General features: G+C 46.7%; 1 protein-coding gene across 6 annotated transcripts in view; it reads right to left on the minus strand.

Annotated features, from left to right (window-relative positions):
• Nucleotides 1–21,567, minus strand: part of EXOC2 (exocyst complex component 2) — a 127,028-nt gene extending 105,461 nt beyond the window's left edge. For 3 of the 6 annotated variants that reach the window (XR_006057309.2, XM_042237317.2, XM_042237318.2), the window contains exon 1: nucleotides 21,199–21,567. The gene's annotated coding sequence lies outside the window, so the exon portion shown is untranslated. Of the gene's footprint in view, nucleotides 1–1,403; nucleotides 1,644–18,496; nucleotides 20,730–21,198 lie in introns of those variants that run through there. The other 3 variants (XM_060403821.1, XM_060403823.1, XM_060403822.1) reach the window with 3 other exon arrangements.
• Nucleotides 21,568–21,575: the final 8 nt, after the last annotated feature.

Genomic DNA, 21,575 nt, shown 5'->3' on the forward strand with positions numbered 1-21,575 from the left:
GGCTCTGATCCCACAGGACCAGCGTCCTCACGGGAAGAGGCGCGAGGACACAGACACACCGAGCAGGGCCACATGACAACACGGGGGAAGGTGGCGCCCGCGAGCCCAGGGGGAAGGCCGCCGGAGAAGCCGGTCCTGTGACACCCTGATCTTGGACTTCTAGCCTCCAGATTGTGAGAAAATGATGTCTGTTGTTTCAGCCTACTGTACTTTGTTATGGCAGCCCCAGCAAATTAACACAGTGGCTGACACACCCTTCAAAAGTACTGTAAACTTTGACCCCAAATAAGTATCTGCAGAAGGAGAAAACTCTTACGCTTAAAAGAACAAGATGCCACCTTCAAAAGAGGCAAAAGAAACAAGATTTATATTGTCCTGTTAATGTAGGAACTGACTGTTGGTTTAACCAAAGTGGTAACAAGGCTGCAGATAGGCAGGTGTGTTTCTGGGAGAAGGAGGGAGTTTTAAACTTCATCCAGAAGTGACCATCAGGACACTGGCAGATTAGCCACGGGGCCTGGAAACACACAGGCGGTGCTGGCAGAGAGCTCAGCGAGTCTGGGGTGTGGGGGATAATGAGGAGGTGACGGGCCTCTGCCCCCGGGTTCTGGTGGGAGATGCAAAATCCAGGGAGTGTCTTCACTTTCCACAAGCCCTAGTACCATTTGCGCGTGCTCCTCGGGGCTGCCCAGTAACAGGGCTGCCAAACCAGCCCTGAGAGAGCAGCCCTGTGAGTGGAGGGCTGGGGTTCTGAGCCAAGTGCCTTCAGCTTGCTCCTCTGGAAAAAGCGAGGATGCTGGAGACGGGGTTCAGTCAGCCTGTGTGACTCACCCAACACGACTAAAACAGCAAAGCAGCAGCAGCAGAGGGTGTCGGGCCAGAGCACGCCACTGTCCCTCCATAAACCAGACCTGCAAGCCGAGGCTCTCTCCAACTCCCCTCCCTCGCCGTCGCGCCCCGTGAATCAAGTCCCCCTGCAGAGCGCTAGGCCGACTGCTCCTCTCCAGAGAGGCCAAAGCCAGCCAGCTCCTGCCTGGCCGCTCTGCCCCCACCAGCCCTCCCCTGCAATCCACCCTCAGCAAACACTGGTGTCAATTCTCCAACTTGTCAGACCTCCAATTAGAGGCCTAATAATCACCCCTGATTCAAAAACAGCCTCCAAGACACCCACCGCTCAGTGGTCTCCAGTGCCCACAACACGCTCAGCAGTTATTAAACCTGCGCAATCAGACCTGTCTACCCTACCCGGCACCTCATGCTCTCCGTCATCCACCTGACACTAGCTGCACAAGCCCCTCACTTCTCGCGAGCCAGCCTCCCTGATGTCATCTGCCTGATTCGACTGAATGGAACGGCTTTCCGAGTTTGTTAGATCCTTACCAATGTTTCAAAGTCAAGCTTACATGTTACGGTCTCGCGGTAACATCTACCCACTGCGCTCACTGTTCGCTGAACCTGGGGTGGGCAAGGTGCGCGGGGAGCTGGGGTAAGACTCGAGAAGCTGTAGCGACCGCAGACACGTTTGTTCTCCGCTGACTGGCGCAGCAGCCACAGCGTAGCCACAAGGCATTTTCAGGTGGCGCTTACATGCTCGCAGAGCAAAAGCAGCCCGCGGCCCAGCGTCCACGCGCAGCGCTATGAGTGATCTCAGCTGCTGCGTCACGACGCATTTACGAAACGAGGGGTGAGGGCCAGGGCTGTGGGGCGACAGAGCCTGACCACCACCCTCTTGGCTGATTGGCTCTCTCCCTCAGGTCACTTTCTCTAAGAAGTCTCCTGGATCCCTCCTTCCACAGAACTTCATCCTGCTGTGAAACAGAACTGAAATTAAAATACCTCTGGACTCAAAAAAATTCAGAAAAGCAAGCATGTGCGCACACACACACACACACACGCACACACAAAACAGCTAGGACAGACAATTCAGTTTACTCCCAAATTTCTAAATCCATGTGCGCGCACACACACACACACACACACGCACACACACACACACGCACACACACAAAACAGCTAGGACAGACAATTCAGTTTACTCCCAAATTTCTAAATCCATTTTGAAGGCATTTACAGAGGAGCATAATCTTACTTTTCACATCTCAAAGCTTGTCCAAGTAAAACAAAGTGGTGTCTGGTAATAACAGGTAATTATCCGGGCCACAATGGACAGCCTTGAATCACAAGCACAAAATCTATTTTCTTATTCATGACTGAAAAAGTACAGCTCTACTCCAGACACACACATCAAAGGCAGCTGAAAATCCAGCGTTCATTACATTGGTTCACATGCAAAGCTTAAGCTGGCATTCCCTTACCATGAAGCATCATCTACGTATCTTCAAGCGCGGACAGACCCTGACCTCAGCAAGATCAGTGAGCCACTTAGATTGCAAACACAAGAGTGTCCGCTGTCTACATTCCAACACCCTCAATGCACAGGACAGTGCCCACCCACAAGGTACACACTCCGTAATTATCTGTGGAATGAATCCTGGAAGATGTCTCTTTTCAACCCACCTCCAATTAGAAACATCTAGCGTTAAAACTAATGTTTTAAAATTTAAAATCAGAAATACATGAAATATATTACTATCATTCTCAAGAAAGACTCTAAGCCTCAAGAAAACAGAATTTAGGTTATGAACATTTTCAGTTCCATAACTCATGCTAAATTAACAAGGATACTTTCAAAGGGAAACTTTCATCTACGGTTGTCATTAAGTGCCTACGGATTTTCCTCACAAGGATTTTACAAACTCGATGAAGCAATAGTCTGAAACTCTGTCATAAGATCTTTCTTATATAAATACACTGAACAGAGGTTAGCAAAAGTCTGACTTTGCTGTCATAAGCCTCGTTCTTTAATTAAAGCGATGTCCAGCCTTTACAATACACAGCCATGCGAGAGCGAAAGAGGTGAGGAAGAGCAGTGACCATCTAAGACCACACGCCACAGGCTAACTCTATCTTTTGAAAGCAGAATGACAAAGGCAGGGGGTAAAGGAGCCATCGCTACTCACGTAAGGAGACTCAATACAGACACAGAATAAGCCGTTTTCAGGGCAACATCCTCACCCAAGCACACTAGTAATAAAGGATTCAGTGATACAAAGAGACAAGTGGCAAAGGCGGACAGCACGGGGCAGAACTTCACACACGCACAGGCGTGGGCAGGGGAGCCACACGTCACTACACACTGGCTCTCAGCCTCAGCTCCACACTTGGGGCCGATCAGGGCTACAGGTTTGCTAAAAAGGAATCATACAAAAATCTGCTGTGTTGCTAAGCAGAATGTTGTTTCTAAACATCTTTAGTTTCACAGCTCACGCCAAACTAGCAAGAGTGTTTTTAAAGGACAGCTTTCATCTACAGTGGTCTTTAAGTGCCTAGAAAGAAAATAACCCCATTTAAAATCACACCAAAAAGAATAAAATACTCAGGAAAAAACTTAACCGAGGAGGTGAAAGGCCAATACTCCAAAAACTATAAAGCATTCAGGAAGGAAATGGAAGATGATACAAAGAAATGGGAAGATATCCCATGTTCACAGACAGAATGAAATAATTTTATCAAAATGTCTGCACTACCCACAGCAAAATACAGATTTAAAGCCATTCCTGTCAAATTCCTATCCATGACATGCTTCACAGAACTAGAACAAACAATCCTACAATGTGTACGGAACCACAGAAGACTTCATATAGCCGAAGCACTCTTGAGAAAGCACAGAGATGGAGGAAGCACGCTCCAACTTGAGACTGTACTACAAAGCGACGATGCTGGCATGAAAACAGATATGCACATCCACAGAACAGAGTGCCCAGAAACACACAGTTATTCACGGCACAGGAGGCCAGACTACACAGCGAGGGAAACGGCCACTTCAGCAAATGCTGCTGAGAGAACTGGACACGCAAACAAGCAAACTGTGTTTCTCACACCATAAACAGAAACTCAGAATGGACCAAAGAGCGGTATGCAAGGAAGCCCAAGAACTGCACTCTTTCACACTGATTTCAGCAATGCTTTTTGTCTCTGTCTTCTCAGCAAGGGAAACGAAAGCAAAAACAAATACACGGAGCTACAGCAAACCAAAGGCCTCTGGCACAGCAAAGGAAACCATCATCGGAACAAAAATGCAACCTACTGAACATAAGATGTTTGCAAATAAAATGTCTAATACGGGCTACTACACAAAATATATTCACATAGCTCAGTATCAGACAACCTGAATAAAGGCTGCGGAGAGGGACCAACAGGCACTTTCCCAAAGAAGACACGCAGATGTGAAGAGGCGCGCAAAGATGTGAAGAGGCGCGCAAAGATGCTCGACGCCACCAACCGAAGTGCCGATCAAAGCCACAACAAGGGTCACCTCCCATCAGTCAAAGTGGCCACTCACAGGCAGAGGAGAGAGGAGCGCCGGCCAGGCCGGGTTGGTGGGGATGCGAGCTGCTGCTGCCACTGCGGAAAACAGCACAGAGGCTCCTCGAAAGAAACTAACAATAACTATCATACGATTCAGAGGGTCCACCCTGGGTCTGTATCTGAAGTAAACAAAAACAATAATTCAGAAAGATTCACGCCCCCTGCCGAAGTTTATGGCAGCTTTATTTACAACAGCCAAGATACGGAAACAGTCCAAGTGCCCATCAACAGAAGAACAGATATACAGATGCGGGGTGTGTGGGTGTGTGTAGATACACACACAGGTACACACACAGACACACACATTCGCACACACGGGAACACTGCTCAGCTATTACACAGAATAAAGTCTGCCATTTGCAACAACATGGACGGACCCACAGGATATCATGCTTAGAGGAAAAAGCCACACAAACAAAGACAAGCACTGTATCTTTTCACTTGTATGTGTGTGCTAAGGTACTTCAGTCGTGTCCGACTCTTGATGACCCCATGGACTGTAGCCCACCAGGCTCCTCTGCCCATAGGGTTCTCCAGGCAAGAACACTGGCGTGGGCTGCCATGCCCTTTCCAAGGGCATCTTCCCAACCCAGGAATCGAACCCCCATCTCTTATGCCTTCTGCACTGGCACACACACTCCGTACCAGTCTTGCCACTTGGGAAGCCCTGACTTATAAATAGGATTTAACAAAGAAAGCAAACGAATGAAAACCACAAAACAGAAACAGACTCACAGATACGGACACCAAACCGGCGGTCGCCAGTGGTGAGGGGGGAATGGGGTGAGTCTTACGGGGATGGGGAAGAAGAGCGAACCACCACGTGTAAATCAAAGGGTGCAAAGTACAGGCAGGAAATGCAGAACTGCGTTATAATAATGTTACCTGCGGCACCATCTATAAACACCGAGCCGCCACACCGTGCACCTGGCACCAATACAACCCGCCCAGTCGTGTCCGACTCTCTGCGACCCCATGGCCTGCAGCACGTCAGGCCTCCGTGTCCTTCACCAACTCCTGGAGTTTACTCAGACTCATGTCCGTCGAGTCAGTGACGCCATCCAACCATCTCATCCTCTGTCGTCCCCTCTCCTCCCACCTTCAATCTTGCCCAGCATCAGGGTCTTTTCAAATGAATGAGTTCTTCACATCAGGTGGCCAAAGTATTAGTTTCAGCTTCAGCATCAGTCCTTCCAATGAATATTCAAGACTGATTTCCTTTAGGATGGACTGGTTGGATCTCCTTGCAGTCCAAGGGACTCTCAAGAGTCTTCTCCAACACCACAGTTCAAAAGCATCAATTCTTTGGTACTCAGCTTTCTTTATAGTCCAACTCACATCCATACATGACTACTGGAAAAATCATAGCTTTGACTAGACGGACCTTCGTTGGCAAAGTAACGTCTCTGCCTTTTAATACACTGTCTAGGTTGGTCATAACTTTTCTTCCAAGGAGCAAGCGCCTTTTAATTTCATGGCTGCAGTCACCATCTGCAGTGATTTTGGAGCCAAAAAATAAAGTTTCTCACTGTTTCCACATTGATTTCCCATGAAGTGTTGGGACCGGATGCCATGATCTTCGTTTTCTGAATGTTGAGCTTTAAGTCACCTTTTCACTCTCCTCTTTCACTTTCATCAAGAGGCTCTTTAGTTCTTCGCTTTCTGCCATCGCGGTGGTCTCATCTGCATGTCTGATGTCACTGATATTTCTCCCGGCAATCTTGATTCCAGCTTGTGCTTCACCTAGCCCAGAGTTTTGCATGATGTAGTCTGCATGTAAGTTAAATAAGCAGAGTGATAATGTACAGCCTTGACATACCCCTTTCCCTATTTGGAACCGGTCTATTGTTCCATGTCCAGTTCTAACTGCTGCTTCCTGACCTGCGTGCAGGTTTCTCAGGAGGCAACTAATGCAACAGTGTAAGTCGATTATTTGCTGCTGTTTAGTTGCTGACTCATGTCCGACTCTTCTGTGACCCCATGGACTGCAGCCTGCCAGGCGCCTCTATTCTTGCCTGGGATTTCCCAGGAAAGAATACTGGAGTGGTCTGCCATTTCCTTCTCCAGGGGATCTTCCCAACCTGTGTCTCCTGCATCGGCAGGCAGGTTCTTTACCACTGAGCCACCAGGGTAGCCCAAGTCAATTATATTCAACTTAAAATTTTTGAAAATTTTAAACAGCAATAATTCTGACATGTCTCCAGACTCATGTTAATTTACCAAGAAGTTTTCAACTACCTGAACCTGAATGGGGATAAACAGGACTAGGAGGACCCTTACGGGGATTAGACAGACAATTCTCTCATCTCTTGTTATGTTGGTACGGTGTTGGTATGTTTACCCTGAAAAAAACATACACTTAAGAGTGATTTTTTTTTTCAGTAATGGAATTAAAAAGTCACTGTATCTTATGAATTGCTGGTCTAGTTTTTAGCGAATTATATTTAGTGGAACAATAAACACTACACTGACACATTTCTGGATATAAGGAAGCACTATAATACTACATTCTGTCAGTGACTTATTCTGTAGATAAACTGAAAGTTAGAACCTAAGTGTTCTCTTGCTTCTCAGCGCTGTTTCTCTAACATAAAGAACTGGAAGAAGCTGAAATAAATTCTAAACTTGATGCCTTTTTTTTTTTTTTTAATGTGAGGTTCTGGTTTACCACACAGTTATCATTTTGTGGTAAATAAATTCCTTCCTACCTATAAGAAAAAAGGCCATCATCCTAGGACAATAAGGGCATCTTCAAAAAGGGTTTAGACAGTCGCTTAAATTGTATCTTTTTAGGTAACAGATCACATGGTAATCTAGACATATTTTAATAAACCAAAAATATTCCAAGCTGTAGGTCTCTGAATGAAGCTCTGATAGAACAGCCTCAAAAACTGAACATCTATTAACAGTGTGGAGATCTGGGCTCTGGGCTCTGGGCTGGGCTCTGGCACCGACAGCTGCGAGCCCCTGGTTTCTTCCATGTGCTATCAAACAGTTTTCTCGTCTGCATATGAGGCGGTTGGATGAGATTACTCTTAAGCTCACTTTTTAGCTCTTGATTCTATGAAAGTCTTACTAATTAGGACAAAGGTTTTAAATTCAATTACTAATGTAGGACTATAGAAACTGTCCTTCCTAGCTTTTAACAATTAAGCTATAAAAGCATGTTGTTATTCATTTAAAAATTCTTGTACTTATTATAAAAATTTCTGTATATCAGAAGAATCTGAATTTTTAAGATCTTATATTTCAATGTTAGGGTATTTGATAGCCTAATTATTCCCTTCATTTCTGAAAGTTATATTGCAAAGACTCCAAAGTTATCTTTGCAATGTAACTTTATGTCTAGGCTGCAAAGCTTTTACAGACACTTCTAGAAATAAATTATTAGAAGAAAGGCACTGTAGTGGGCTTCCCGGTGGCTCAGACAGTAAAGAACCCACCTGCTACCGGAGCAGTCACGAGAGGCGTGAGGCGCAGGCACAGTCCCTGGGTTGGGGAGAGTCCCTGGAGAAAGGCCTAACAACTCACTCCAGTGTCCTTGCCTGGAGAATTCGAGGGACAGAGGAGCCTGCGGGCCACAGTCCATGGGGTCGCAAAAGAAGAGGACACAACTCAGCAACTGAACAACAGCAACAAAGCACAGCCACAGTCGCCACAGACTGAAGCGCACAGCTACTTGCTCAGAAACGAGCCACAGGCTTCTCATTTCCCCAGTTTCATTAAAGAAGAAACAGAGAATGAGATGAACAGACAGAGGGAGGGAAGGAGGGGGGATGGGATGGGTCATTTACATAGAAAGAGGGAATTTAACTACAGCGCAGAAAGTCTCATCTAATTAATAAACCAAAGGAAAATGTGGAAAAGGTACCAGAATCAAGCATGATATGTCATTTCTGTGTGATGGCACAATAAAAAAAAAATACAGATCGTATAATTTTCTGTGTTAAAGATCTGTTTTGTATTTTTTTATCTTTCATTTAAGGTCTATAAAAATGCCCACAAGGTCAAGGAATTTTAAAGCATTAAAAGTAGTTTTTAAAACAATCTTCACAAACAGCTTTGAAAATATTCACCAAGCACTTGAGTTTAACTCAGGAATCAGAAAGTAAACAGCTTCACAAAGCTTAAACTTTAACTCTGAAATGGTTATGCATTAATTTTAAGACACTACTTTTGAAAACAAGTTTAACTGTCCTATACTATAACCTGCAGAGAATCAGAATCCACTCAAACCGGAAGCAGCCTGGAGCAGCCAGACTTCACGGGACTGGCCTAGGTCTTGCGTTCCTGTGTTCTTTTCAAAACACCAGGATCGGAATTCAGAAATCAGCAAATAAAACACATTAACAAAGTATTTTATCACCAAATCTAGTAGGAAATTATTCATTACTGATGGAAATAGAGTTGTGGGAATTTACTGAGTATGCAAAAATAAAGGCTGCCAAGTTAGTGCTTATTGCCTAAGTTATTAACAAACGAACATTCAAAGAACATGAACCTCCCCTCTTCACAAGATTTTAACTCACTGTACTAGCCTTTTATGATCTCTTCTTCCTCTTAAACTAATAAAGCAATAAAAATTATTTTCTAAATAGAATACAGAATACCATGGGGAAAACAAGGGAATTTGGTTTGCATAAATTACCCATAAAACATCTTGGTGCACATCAACTTCACTGTTTCTTTGAATCCCTGTGTGAATAAGCGGCGCTGGGCCCCAGCTCTGCCCACCGTGAGCCAACACCAGCTTTGGGGTGCCCTGGAGTCTGCACCCAGCCCTGTCAGCCACGGGCCCCACCCACCAGTGGGCAGGCATCAGCTCAAGGGCCCCCAGGACCCTGCAGAAGATACTCAGGAACCTGCTCTACCCACCAGTGAGCCCACTGGGCCCGGTCTCCACCTATGTCTGCAAATACAAATCTACACTAGTTTCAGGCTCCTCAGTATTCCACTGTATGGATACATCATCAAAGTGGCATTTAGATGGCTTCCGATTTTTTGTTATTGGACCATAACAATGAACACTTGACCACAAAAGGTTTTTGCACATTTACCCAGCTATTAACAGTTCCTTTCAAAACATTCGAAGAGGGATTGCTGCCGAAGGGTGTGACATGAGTACCAAGCTGCCCTGCACACTATCAGCACACCCTCCCACCAGCAGTGGCGGGCGTCAGCAACCCGTCTCACCTGCAGCTATCTGACAGGCAAAGCGCAACCAAGAGCTTCAGCTCCCACTGTGCGCCACCCCATCTTCGTCACCTTTGCACCTTTTTATTAGGGTTAAGTCCCTTAATTATAGAACCTCTAGTGAGAATGCTCACTCTCTGTCTACACTGTCCAATCTTCCCGGTTATCACCGGTTTTCCACATTGCTCATGCTGCTCCTGAGGGCTTCCAGGTGGTGCAGTGATAAAGGGTCCACCTGCCAAGCAGGAGACGCAGGTTCGACCAATCCCTAGGTCAGGAAGATCCCCTGGAGAAGGAAATGGCAACGCACTCCAGTATTCCTGCCTGGGAAATCCCATGGACAGGGGAGCTACCAACAGTCCATGAGGTCGAAAGAGTCAGGTACGACTTGGCAACTAAGCAACAACAGTGCTCTTGGCCCTCCAGAAATCCTTGGTCTTTTAACAGCAAGCCCAGAGTCACGCGTTCAAAGTCGAGTCCTGGTATTTTAATGCTGTTTTACCTTTAAGATTATTTAACTCATTTGGAATCCATTCTGGAGTATTGAGACTAGCTGGCTGACCACAACAGCATCTCACCAGATGACCCAGTTTCCTCCACTGATCTGAAATGCCACTTTCACCACTGACGAAAGTTCTCATTTTGGGTCTGTTTCTGGACGTCTTTCACCCTGCTGACCTAATTTGCACCGATGACATAATTCTACATTATAATCAATTGTCTGATAGTACGATTAACCTTTAACAAGTTATCTTGGCCACAGCACACAGACACTGGTCCAGATGAACTCTAAACTATTTTATTTCATTATAAAACTAATCCTACCAGGATTCGGATGGCAAGTATCACCACCCTGAAACACTTCATTATTTTTTCGTCTGTGTCTACTGACTCAAGTTCCAGCAGAGAAGGGGTTTTGTCTGCCCCATATACTGCTGTACGTCCAGAATGCAGAACAGAGTGTCATACAAGGAATACTTAAGACACACTTGTTAAATGAACAAATGTATCAACTGCACAGCATTTCTGGGTAATTTCAGAACAGTTAGAATGTCTACAATGTTGAATCTTCCCACATACTCATTTTTTTTAATGACTATCAAGAAACTATTCAGCTCTGTTCACAGGAAAAGTTCATGTAATTAATCTGAAACCAACTTATTGAGTCTCTCTCAATTGAAATCATTTCCCAACAGATCTTTCATGTTGTCTCTGCAGGAAATCTTACTGCCTTCAAATACGGTAACAACTCTGGCCCTGAATCATCAGCACTTGCATCGTTTGTTTCAACTGCTTTACTGCGTTTGCTGGGATGTCCCAAACGGTGCCAACCACGGCATTCACAAGCAGGCCGACCACAGCAGGCAGCCCTCGAGAGCCACGCTCCTCCGTCCGTCTTACTGCATCGCCCCAGGAGAAGCCTTTCCACTTAGGTCTTTTCCCGAGTCACCCCCAAGAAGTTTTCACCTCACAAACATACTGCGAAACCTGCATCGCGTGTCTATGTCTATCTGCACATTATACACCAAGGTTTGAGAATTTCTGGTCCCTTCAAGAGCTAATTCTCCGTCACTGCGCCTGTTAGGAATACATGCTCTAGCATTTTACCACTAAGACGTCTGCTACTACTATCATGTGGTTATACTGCAGAAAATCTTTATTCTCATTTACTGAAAGTTACTTTTTTAAAGTAGAAACCGATTTTATCAAATATTTTTCCAGCATCTTTTACTCATTAATACAAGGAACTGAGATAATCTCCCTATCGATGGATTATCTCTGTCCTAAGAGTAAGCGTACTTGGCTCAGTTTTGCTAGTCCTTCAGGCATTCCTGGATTTAATTTGCTAATTTAGGAGCCCTGCATCTCCAATCTCATTCACCATTAGTCAGCAACTCCCTTCTCTTTTATTCCACTGTCTGCGGTAGTATCCAGAAGCATGCAGCAGTTTACAAGTGTCACTGAGAACTCACTCTGTCCAGAGTGCTATGCTGGCTTACAGAAAGAATCTGAAGTTTTTCATATTTGTCGTTTTATACACAGCATAGGAATTTTCTATTCCTTGTAGGTTTCTGTTACTGGCCTATAAAACCATCTCATTCTAGTAGCACACTGAGTATAATTATTGGGTGTGATTGGGTATTATTTGGGTATGATTATTTCCTTCATGATCATGAAGGTGAAAGTCGCTCATTTGTGTCCGACTCTTTGCAACCCCGTGGACTACACAGTCCACGGAATTCTCCAGGCTGGAATCCTGGAGTGGGGAGCCGTTCCCTTCTCCAGGGATCTTCCCAACCCAGGGATCGAACCCAGGTCTCCTGCACTGCCGGCGGATTCTGAACCAGCTGAGCCACCAGGGAAGCCTAACCCTAAGCTTGATCCTGGGTCTGTAGTTTATAAATCTTAATGATCCTGGGTCTACAGGTTATAAATCTTAAGACAATTTTAGTGTTTTTTTCAGAAAGGCAGTTATTTTGTTCTGATTTTCAAGTTGAATTTCACACTACTTCTCCCAGAGCCATGATTTTATTATGTCTTCCATTGCCTTGAGCATCTATAACATCTCTTCATGGCTAGACTCATCAACACTTTGTTTTAATGACCTTTTATCACAGTCCTGATGTAAGCTATCCATTCTATCTTCTTTTTCAGAAGCAACATTACTAATTCATTTCTGACAACTTCAGCATGTGTTAATTCCTCTTCCTTGTATTTTACTTTGCCTTTCTATCTGTCTGGACTGAACACTTACTTAATTTGTTCTAATCCAATATAATTCTCACTCTTGACCCCCACAGGTAAGGATGCTTTCCCTCTGGCTCACTTCAAGATGTCCGCTTTGTGATTCTCTGTGGCTTGAATGTAACATGATCAGATGCACACTTTCTAGCACTGATCCTGCCTGGCCTTCTCCAAGCTTCCTGGTTCTACGGATTCTTTAATACTGGAAGAGTCTCAGTCACTATTGTTTCACGACGTTCCACAGAGAGGCATTCATGCACAGGAGACTCACCCGCCTGCTACCTAGACCCTGCCGCCCATGTTCATCCCTCCACCCCTCCACCCTGTCCCCTAAACTGTATGCTAAATAAGAAAATAACAACAACAATCCTTTAAAGTGGCTTCTGACAGTGGTTTCTTATAAGGTCACAGCGAGAAAAGGGCCAACAGTAGCTGGAGGCAATCCACAGTGGTTTTCTCACTGTTCTGGTCGCAAAGCCCCTTAAACTCTTTTTAAAAAAGAGAGGGGGACCTCCCCCAAAGGACCTTTGGTTTATGTAAGTGATGGCAATTAATATTTACTTTATTAGAAATCTACACCTGTAGGGTGCTTCAGGGCTTCCCACTTGTTGCCAGTGGTAAAGAATCGGCCGGCCACTGCAGAAGACTAAGAGATGTGCGTTCAGTCCCTACGCTGGGAAGATCCCCTGGAGAAGGAAATGGCAAGCCATTCCAGTATTCCTGCCTGGAGAATCCCATGGACAGAGGAGCCCGGCGGGCCATAGTCCATGGATTGCAGAGAGTCAGACATGACGGAGCACACACACAACACAGGATGCTTAAGTGGCTTTTCACTTCTAGTGTGGAAAGCTACAGAAATAGCTCATAATGTCTGCACTCTAACTCCTTTTCTTTAAGCTAAGTGATTGGTCCAACTTTGCCAACAAAGGTCCGTCTAGTCAAAGCTATGGTTTTTCCAGCAGTCATGTACAGACGTGAGAGTTGGACTATACAGAAAGCTGAGCGCTGAAGAACTGAGGCTTTTGAACTGTGGTGCTGGAGAAGACTCCTAAGAGTCCCTTGGACAGCAAGGAGATCCAACCAGTCCATCCTGAAATCAGTCCTGAATATTCATTGGAAAGACTGATGCTGAAGCTGAAACTCCAATACTTTGGCCACCTGATGTGAAGAACTGACTCACTGGAAAAGACCTTGATGCTGGGAAAGACTGAAGGCAGGAGGAGAAGGGGATGACAGAGGATGAGATGGTTGGATGGCATCACTGACTCAATGGACATGAGTCTGAGTAAACTCCAGGAGTGGGTGATGGACAGGGAGGCCTAGCGTGCTGCAGGCCATGGGGTCGCAGAGTCAGATAAGACTGAGCGGCTGAACTGAACTCAAGTGATGCCACGAATTAGCTGACAGGGTGATACTCTAAATGTTCTGAAAAGAATGCAAGGCCAAGAGAACACTAAAAGTGGTTAAAAAAAGACATAGGTAGGCACACGCGCGCGCGCGCACACACACACATATTTAGCTAAATATTTGTCGTTTCAGAATACTTAGTGCCAGAAACTTTTTCTATAAATTTTAGATTATATATTTTTATATATACATATTACACGTACTTATATATTGTAACTTTTATAATACATGTATTTAGCAACTAAATACATAAACTTAGCGACTAAACAACCAAAAATACCTACACACACACACACACACACACGGATGTAGGTGTGCACACACACACACGTGACACAGTGCACAAAGCTTCCACGGGGCGGCTTCCTGACCGTATGTTCAGAGAAGCTGCAGCCTGCACAGCAGCCGCCCTTCCCGGGTGAGACCCTGTTGTGAAGAAAGAGCAAGACCTGCCCAGCTGGCAGCAGCTCCGCACAGAGAGCCTTGAGTTACTAGGGAAACCCCAGAGAGCCTCCAGGAACAGGTAAGCCTGGTCCTGACCTTGGAGGCCTGGGACCCCCAGGAGTGATGCTGGGCAAGCACCACGGCCCCTCCTGGCCCCTGGGGCCAGAGCCAACCTGCAGGTCCAGATGCAGGAAGCAGGCCGGCCACCTCAGCCAGCTGTGTTTGAAGAGTATCAGCTTCCTCAAAGAGGGCCTAGAAAGTCCTAGAAAAGGGCCCCAAAGCTGGCATGAAGTGACTGACTCTTGTTTCCTGCAATCAATCGAATGGAAATTCAAGCTCTGAGCTAGTAATTTATATGAGCACTTTCAACTCTTGCAAATAAAAAAAATATAATTCCTTTTTTAAAAAAATTAGATAATCTATACAGATAAATGTTACTATATAGTTTATATATATATATTGACTTTAGAATGTACAGAAAAAGTTCAGCATTCTAACATGCTGAGAGTTTGATTAGTAATGGTGAGACCTCAGAGATCAGCTTGTCCAGTCACAGGAGAGAGCAGCAGAGCTGAGATCCATCCAAAGCCAGGCTCAGGGCCACGCTATTCGACTCTCCGTGTGATTAAGTTTTTATTATGGAAATTTTAAACATACGTAAAAGAACAGAGCCCAGCATAAGGAACCTCCACATTCCCATTTTGTCCGTTTTCAACCACATCTCCTCAACATACGTTTATGCTGTTTTCAGTGAGCACTTTAAAGCAAATCCCAGGTACACCGTCTCACCCATAAACACTTCAGCGTGACTCTGTAAAGGGATACGCTAACTGTGCTTAAGAACTCCTGGGAGCATTAGGTTATCACTATCACCACGAACACAGAACCCCTCAAAAAAGGACACAAAGAGGAAATACAGCATTGCAGCACTTAAAAAAAAAAAAAAAAAAAAAAACTTCTGACATGGCTAACTTCTAAAATCTTCTGATTGTGGCTCAGATGGTAAAGAATCTGCCTGCAATACAGGAGACTTGGGTTCGACCCCTGGGTTGGAAAGATCCCCTAGAGACCTGCTCCAGTATTCTGGCCAAGAGAATCCCATGGACAGTATAGTCCATGGGTCACAAAGAGTCGGACACGACTGAGTGCCTTTCATTTCCAAGGGCAGAATGGAAAGCGAGCAAGGGACAGGAGGGAGGCTTTCCCTCTCAGATCATTCACCGAAGTTCAGGGTCAGCGTCAGCAGGAAAAGCAGACCAACCAGCCGCCTATGTGAGCTCCTCTGGCGAGCGCCAGTGGCCCAGCCTCCTCTCCTGACAGGCACTGGCGGCACTGACCCCATCCCAGCAAGACCGCCGGGAAGAGGAAGCGGCAGGAAGTGGAAACCCAACACCATCGACGGTCTACCTGTGCTCACTTAAACCGCGAGACGCTCAGCCTTCTCTGCGAGACTGTTCAGGAATGACCGAGGAATGCAACCGAGAAACTACTGCTCAATTGTTCACAATGAGCAAGTCAGGGAAAAAGACAGTGTCCTAAATGCAGACTGCTGCATGAAAACAAAGTTCCATTTGGTCCACGGCGACAGGCTCAGCACACGCACTCCCATATGGGGCCTGCTGTCTCTTTTTCTTGCTAGTCTTGACTTGTGGAATCTTTACTACGAATAAGTCAATATGACTGTTAACAGACAACTACAGTAAACGGGTATGCCAAAATCAATGCAGATTTTCAAAAAAGGTCAAGGAATCAACTGTCAGTTTAAATTGGTCACTTTTACTGAAACTGTTAAACATGACAAGATGTCACTTAACTCCCAGATTCCTTTACATGAGCAGAGCTGGATTAATTTGACCAAATTTTACAGAATGGCTTTCCCAATTTCTAAAAATGCATCAACTTTGTCACTTATCTTAAAACTTCTGCTTTAACTGCCTAGCTCTATCTCAAAAGAAACTTCCCCAAGGCCACAAATTTTGACACAGTGAAAGCAAAATCCCGCCGCACTCAGCAGCGCCGTGATTTCTGAGCCTGGGGATCAAACGGGGAGACGCCTCCGGAGGAGGCTGCAGCCCAGCTGTGAAGGATGACGCTGCTGCAGCGGAGCCGGCTTAGGAGGAACTCTGGGCACAGTCCCGGCATCTGAAGTAACATAAACAGTCGGGCTCCCTCCCATCCAGCCTGTTAGCAGCCTCTTGGCTGAGGGAGACCACACACTCGGACCACACAGCGCCAGCTCAACTCGCACGCAACGTCCACCAGCTGTCATTGCGGGGGAGGGGAGACGGAAGGAGGGGAAGGGACGGGAGGGGAGAGCAGGCGGGCGGAGGGGAGCGGGCGTCCACCAGGGACACTCCGGAGGGAGGGAGGGGAAGAGGGGCCGGGCGGGGCGGAGCGCAGCCGCCGTGAAGTGCGGTTTCCTGAGAAAACAAGCCGCCAGGCCCGGCGTGGCCTTGACCTGCACTCCCCCAACCAATTTAGTAGCTGATGAAGGATTAACAAAGCATCCATTTAACATCAATTAACCTCCTGTCCATCACAGGTCAAAAGAGAAAATTACCATTATAAAAGCCTTTCATTACGAAAAAGACAGATGCATTTTCCTATAATCTATAATAAATACTTAGATAAGGGCACATCCTTTTAGATCGATATCACCGTTTACTTTAACCTGCCTTCCTCTTTCCCTTTAATGAAACACACAACACGAATGGGAAGTGTTTCTGCAACAGAGATCAGAGCATTTTAATTCTGTACTTTTTCCGTATTTCACTGTGGAACAATCTTTAATTTTTCAAAAGACTTACTGGTAGAATAAAAGACAGTAAATGGTTTTGTACATAACTTCAGAGTAAATATACATAGAAAAAATAACAAGTAGTGGCATTAGGGGAGAAAAAGCAGAAAATGTAAGCATAAAAATAGGATTAAAAGGATTTAAATCAATTTTAAAGGATTAAATCAATTTTTTAAAACTATTTAGTATGGAAGAATTTTTATCTGAATAGCAGACAGGAAATGTGAACAAACCAAGGGATCAGGTGATCTTTCCCAATCAGGTACTGAAACAGAGAAGGGGGCAGGCACAAACTTTAGAAGAGAGGCTACAGCTGAGGACACGACATAAACATCCGGTCCCATCAGTTCATGGCAAAGAGATGGGGAAAAAATGGCAACAGTGACAGACTTCACGTTCAGGGACTCCAAAATGACTGCAGACAGTGACTGCACCCATGAAATTAAAAGACGTCTGATCCTTGGAAGAAAAACTATGAAAAACCTAGATAGTGCTTTAAAAAGCAGAGACATCACTTTGCAGACGAAGTCCACATAGTCAAAGCTATGGTTTTCCAGTAGTCCTATATGGATGTGAGAATTGGACCATGAAGAAGGCTGAGTGCCAAAGAACTGACACTTTTGAACTGTGTGGAGTTGGAGAAGACTCTTTAGAGGACAGCAAGGAGATCAAATCAGTCAATCCTCAAGGAAATAAACCCTGAATATTCACTGGAAGGACTGATGCTGAAACTCCAGTAATTTGGCCACCTGATGCGAAGAGCCAACTCATTGGAAAAGACCCTGATGCTGGAAAAGACTGAGGCCAGGAGGAGGAGGGAATGACGGAGGATGAGATGGTTAGATGGTATCATCGACTCAGTGGACATGAGTTTGAGCACACTCTGAGAGATGGTGAAGGACAGGGAGGGTGGCATGTTGGAGTCCACGGGGTCGCAAAGAGTCGGACACAACTGAGCAACTGAGCAACAAGAATGCAACAGAAGCTAGCATCATACCCCCCCTGCCTAATCACAGCACTTTACAAGCGGGTATGGTCCTGAACAATTCACAGAAGCCAGCCTTGACATGGGCAAGAGGCAGAGGGTCAGCTCTTCAGGGCTGCAGGACTCCTGAGAGCTACCCTGCGGCAGGCACACCCTAGGTTGGGCCGAGGACCTACACTGTGCAGCTTACATTCTAACAAAGATCCAGGCTTCCTGAGCCCCGCGATCCACCGTCCTTTCCATCCTGGCACCAAGCTGTAAGTGGGAAAGAGCAAGGACGGAACCACGAACACCAAAGCCGAAACTTAATGCAAACTGTATAGTCCACCCCAGTCTTAAATGCCACCGACAGTGTTAAAGGGTGTTAATGAAGCTTTTGAACAAACCCAGTACAATTTTCCAGGAAAAAAACAACAGCACACAAACAGCCTTATTAAGTCAGTTCCAAACTCCCTCTGCCTGAACTCCAGGCATTCCATAATCTAAAATGCACTCACCTCTCAGCTCTGGGCCTCTGTTCCTAGTAAGCCAGCCAGACACTCACGTGCCTTCTCTCCAGAGGGCCACATTCTCCCCCATTAGGGTCTGATTTCCATGCTGCTGCTGCTGCTAAGTCGCTTCAGTCGTGTCCGACTCTGCGTGACCCCATAGACGGCAGCCCACCAGACTCTCCCATCCCTGGGATTCTCCAGGCAAGAACACTGGAGTGGGTTACCATTTCCTTCTCCAATGCATGAAAGTGAAAAGTGAGAGTGAAGTCGCTCAGTTGTGTCCGACTCTTAAAACCCCATGGACTGCAGCCTACCAGGCTCCTCCGTCCATGGGATTTTCCAAGCGAGAGTACTGGAGTGGGGTGCCACTGCCTTCTCCGCTGATTTCCATGAAGCCTTCCCAATTCTTTCAACCCCGAAACATCCTCTCCCCTCTCCGAATTCCTACTGTATTTACACTGACTATCGCAGCTTAGTTCTTGACTATTTAATGGAGTAGACAAAAGTGTTCCCTTCTGAATCCAGACCGCTTTTATTTCTAACATGTGTCAGGCGTATGTTAAAATCGGGAGACACGAAAATGACTAAGACTAATCCCTGTCTGGCAAGAGCTTCTTCTTTTGACAGACATGTAAATAGCTGCAACCCCTGAGATAACACAGGACAGGACACGTGCTAAGTGGTTACAGGATCCACGGAGCTGGAAACTTTCAGAGCAGGAAACTCTGAGATAATCTGGTTTTCTATATTCTCGGGAACAAGAAAACTGAGGCCCAAAAAGACTGCTCAGCACCTCAGCCCACGCTACAAGGCGGGGAGGGGCAGCACACGGGCCAGGGCGCGGAGCTTCCACTCTGTGCTTTCCAGCCTGAAGCCTAAGGGCGCGGGCAGGCGTGTCCACAGCTCCACGGGGTGCAACTTCTTCACGTCACTGTGAGTCTGTCTGTTTGTATCAATAATTCTTTTAAGCTAACATAACAGTGTGGGAAGTCACGTGACTGTAACTCAATACTTCCACCATGCGGTCTTACCAGGGGACCACTCCAGGTGACTCAGGAACACCTTCCTGGGAACCTGAGAATAAGCAAGGCCCTAGCACACTGCTCACCAGAGTTACCAGCGTTACTTCCCATTCCAGTCAATCTAAAATCCTCTTAAATCCTAAATTTACGCCAACCTAAAACTGGCCTGAAACTCACCTACTCAGCAAACATGTAAGCTCCACTCTATGGAGGTGCTGATCTAGGAATCTGGGCTAGATGAGATGAGTAAACTAGAGAAAGGGTGGGAAGTAATGGAGACCCTAACTGTACAAGCAGCACTGCCTACATTGCCTAAAGGTGCCAGGCCTGACACTAGAAATTGTTCTAGATGTATTAAAGAGGTATTAAAGGACTGCCTGCGCAAAAATATTAAGTACTAATTTCATTTCCCACCAGGTTTATCCATAACAGGCTCTCAAATTTTCGTGGAATGAATGAAAATTTAACTTATCAGGTTAATATCTTTTAGAGAGGTAATTTTCAAAATGATATTCAGTTTAGGAAATTAAATACCTGAAAAGAAGAAAACATCATTTTCTGAAACTTCCAAGCATTGTTCCATGTTACACTGGGGGATTTTCTGTTTAAAACCACAAAATTTTTACTTAACCAGACAGAAAAGATTTCAGTACTAAGCACACATCATCCTCTTTCTATTGCCTCCCTGTGGGTCAGCAACTTTTAACACAGAGGTCCCTTAGGAAGCTTTCTGCTTCCAATCCCAGACACCCTGACACGAAGCCTGCCTAGAAAATAATTAAACCATTACTAGGCATTGGAAAAGGAATCCACACAACCTCAGCTAGAATTAGCTTTTCAAAACAGTACACCCAAATGAACTCGTTAAGCTTTTTTAAGTATTTTTTTTTAAATTTTCCTTATAAGTTTACTCAGACTAAAAAAAAAAAAGACACGTTTTCTCACACATATTAGAAGGAGCAGTCTTCAGCGATGTAAGAAAACCTTACTTCCATTCAAAGACAGCTGCTGCTTAGGAGAGCACACAAGAAGAGTTCGGGCCCAGGGCCTCACTGCAGGCTGTCACTGGCAGATAAACACTGAGTAACTGCACGATTTCAGGGTACTTACACAAGCATTCTGAGCTTCCGTCTCCCGGTCTGTAAAACGCTGATGATACCTTCAACCCAGAGAAACCCTGACCGGCACCGAGTTAAGTCTCAGTATAGATCTCCAGTGACGCAACCGAAGGTTGAAACAAGCAAAACCTGCCTCTGGGATTCGCTCTTCACCAATAAATACTCAAACTTTACAGAGTGACAGGTGAGCAGGTGCGCCAAGTGGCAGGAGAGGCCAACTGCAACCCATCCCCGAGCGTCAGCCCGCTCCAGGGGCGCTAGCAGAGAGGAGGGGCCGGACTCCGGGACGCCCGCAGCTGCCCAGGAAGCTGGGCCCGGCTCCAGGACCCTCTCGGTCCCCCGGTCAGCGGGGCTGGGGCTCGGGACGCCCGCAGCTGCCCAGGAAGCTGGGCCCGGCTCCAGGACCCTCTCGGTTCCCTGGTAGGCAGGGCTGGGGCTCGGGACGCCCGCAGCTGCACTCCAACAGTCCGGGCTGCAGAGCGACTGGGGCCTGACGGCGGCTGCCGGCGCCCTCGCCCGCCGCCCGCGCCCCCGGCAGCCTCTCCAAGGCCTCGGCCCCCACACCTACCTGCAGGCCCGCAGAACAGGACCCCGCGCCGCGGCGGCCCGCACCCGCACTTCCGCCGTCGGAGCGCCGAGGCCGTCGATCGGCCGCGCGACCGAGCGTCGAGCGCCCGATGAGCGGGCCTCGGGGGCGGGGCGGGGGCAGGGGTTGGGAGACGGGTGGGGGCCGGGCCGCGACCCCGGTCCCTCAGAAGCCGCGGACTGACCCGCGTCTGGCAGCAGCGACACGCAGCCCGCGAGGGCGCGGTGCTGGCGGCCAGGAGCCCTGAGCGCGGACACTCGGACGCGGCCGCCGGCCCCGGACTCGGAGAGACGGCGCTCGCCGGCCCGGCCAGAGGAAACCGGCTGCCTGACGGGGCGGCCGCCGCGGGCCGGCCGGAA

Source organism: Ovis aries, chromosome 20 (genome assembly GCF_016772045.2).
Source record: "Ovis aries strain OAR_USU_Benz2616 breed Rambouillet chromosome 20, ARS-UI_Ramb_v3.0, whole genome shotgun sequence".
Lineage (NCBI taxonomy): Eukaryota > Metazoa > Chordata > Mammalia > Artiodactyla > Bovidae > Ovis > Ovis aries.